At 46.5% G+C, this 2,720-nt stretch overlaps 1 pseudogene; it reads right to left on the reverse strand.

Moving 5' to 3' along the window:
• LOC123059630 (wall-associated receptor kinase-like 6) overlaps positions 1 to 1,622 on the reverse strand; it is a 19,450-nt pseudogene extending 17,828 nt beyond the window's left edge.
• Between the last annotated feature and the right edge of the window lie 1,098 nt (positions 1,623 to 2,720).

The following is a 2,720-nucleotide window of genomic DNA, read 5'->3' on the forward strand; positions in this document are numbered from 1 at the left end:
TATTAAATGAAACCTAAATGGATGTAACACAAACCACAAGTAGAAAAATGAAAATGCAATGTCTAAGAGTAACATGCAGTTTTTAAATGTAATACAACCTTTTTTAGAGAGTTATTAAGTACCTTCACAACCAGATTGGATGTATGGATTTCCTACAAGGCCATCTGAGCATTTGCAGCGATAACCCCTATCAACAACACCAACCCCTTCAACACCTACTTCCACACACTTGCTGTTGATACTCACGCAAGCATATCCAGACATATTCTGCCGGGCCTGCGCACAACTTAGATAACCAGCAACCCATTGCACAGAGGAGAATGACCCATAAGGAATAGGAAAAAGAACATGTTGAGATGCAATATGTTCCCCTTTTATGTCAGGATTCATGAGGTTAACGGTCCCTTCCTCGATATTTATATCGATGACCTGTTTCTCCTCCAACATGACCAATCCAGCTGATGATGTCATATCTGTGCAGTTGAGGTGGAACTGTTTCATTGCAAAGCAACCCTCTTCTAAGCTGAATGGGAATGGCACCTCAGTATAACCACACCAACGGGTGCAATCATCTCTACTCAGAATTGGATTATACCCTAGTTTGATCAGTGAGAAGTTAGCACATATCAATGTCCAAAATTTACCTAACAACAGCTGCACATTTGGCCACCTGATTAGGAAAGAAGGTTACCTTCATCGATCAAGCAGCCATGTGGAATGTAGGGGTTGCCTGAATAACCAGTGCTGCAAATACAGCTGTAGCCATAGCTTCTGTCAATGCACTGCGCATCGTCGATGTCACAGGAATTGGTTGTACTATCAATGCACTTGGCATACTCGCCGATACAGGCACAGTTTTTCATGTTTTGCATGGCAGCAACACAGTTGGATTGGTCAACTATCTGCCACGATAGCTTAAAACCACTCGGCCCTTCACTAGTTATGCTGATTCTATCCCACAGTGGAGAGGTCTTGTTCGAGCCCGTGCTGGTGTTTTTTGTGATGTGGACAAATTTCAACTGGTAAGTGTTGGCATAGCTTTCCATGTGTACACGACAACATCCAAAGCCATTACAGTTGTGCGCAGCTACTATCTCCGTGATTTCTGGATCTGGGCACACAGTTGCACAGATTGACTTAACGGAGTTCTCTTCGATGGAGTACACCTCCAGGTCACAGCCAGCTATCTTTAGAGCAATGGAATGAAGATGGAAGGATCTCCCAGGCGGTTTCAAAGACAAGTTGTAGACACTGACACCAGGTTGTATGGGGATGGTATGGGAGACGGAGGCCCAGATTGAATTTAATAAAGTAGGATTGCCAAATTTGATCACCTCAGTGATGCCGTCGCGCAAGAAGAGCCTCGGTGGATGAGCGGTGTCGTTGCAAATGAGGTTGAAGTCAGGCCCGCCCGAGCACCTGGATCCGATGCCAAAGGGATACGTGAAGCTCAGCTTGCCGCAGCTCTTCAGGCAGCCATGCAGCGTGGCACCGGCACGGGATGGTTGCGCCCAGTTCCCTTCGGGGCTCCGATGGCTTGTTACACCTCCAGATACCAGAGCTATTGGCTTTCCTAGTGACCTGAGTACCAATAGAGAGAAAATCATAGGGAAGATGCCCATGATCAGTCTACAGTTCTACACGGCACTTTGCACTAGAGAAATTCTGGCATCCTACTGCATATATATACCAATGGTAACAAGCTTACAGTTGACTCAAGGAAGACTGGAAGAGGCTTCGTGTGGATGGGGATGGGGTGTGCTTTGCTTGCATGTGTAAGCAGATAATCATGACCGTCTGTGCATGCACATGTGGACGTGTCAGTGGTGTATCAATACAATGTGAAGAACACCTCAGCAAGTCAGTCCATAAGGCAGTCTACTATGACCATTTCTAACAAAACCACGTTACACATTTCACTTGTGGGTTTTGTGGGTTTCCAAAGGATTACTCTGCACAAAGAGAGGAAAACATATTCATGCCAAACAAAGAGAGGAAACAAATGAACATGCAGAATTACAACACGTAAGTGGCGAACCTCACAAAAAGCTCACCATTAGGAGAATGCAGAACCGTGCCGTGCAACTGGTCGGGAATGTCATCTTCTATCTCCACTGATAGCTTGCAACCGAGCTAAGTGAATCCATCACCAACAGAATATACAGTAGTAAAAATTCTGAACAGAGTGTAGCTAAACCTATCACCAAGGGTTCCTATGGATGTAGTGTGTGCTTTGATGACATGTTGATCCTCGTACATGCCCATGTGGATGTAGCCATGGCGTACTTGATACAATGCATGTAAAAGAGATGATCATGACTGTGACCTCGTACACCGTGCCACAGGATGACCTCGGCAAGTCAGGGCTAAATTTGATGTTTTGACCCTTTTGCAAAAGTTTAGCTAGATCTGACTCTGGTTCGGAAAAATTTCGGGATCTGACCCTTTTTCTACCGTCGGGGTCGATGGCGGCAGGGTATACCAGCCTACCGCCGAGGTCCTTTGTGGTAGGCAACTTATCCATGTTAGCGCAGTGCAGCCCTACCGCCAAACAGATTGGCGGTAGCCTGTGCACCCCTACCGCCGAGAGGTGCCTGGCGGTAGATGGGTACAGGCAATGTGTGTGATACTTAGAAACTATTTACGGTACGGCGTGCACCCGTACCGCCAAGGGCCTCAGCGGTAGGCTCTTATATGCTACCGCCATCGACCTGGACGGT

The sequence above is a fragment of the Triticum aestivum genome, chromosome 3A (genome assembly GCF_018294505.1).
Source record: "Triticum aestivum cultivar Chinese Spring chromosome 3A, IWGSC CS RefSeq v2.1, whole genome shotgun sequence".
Classification (NCBI taxonomy): Eukaryota; Viridiplantae; Streptophyta; class Magnoliopsida; order Poales; family Poaceae; genus Triticum; species Triticum aestivum.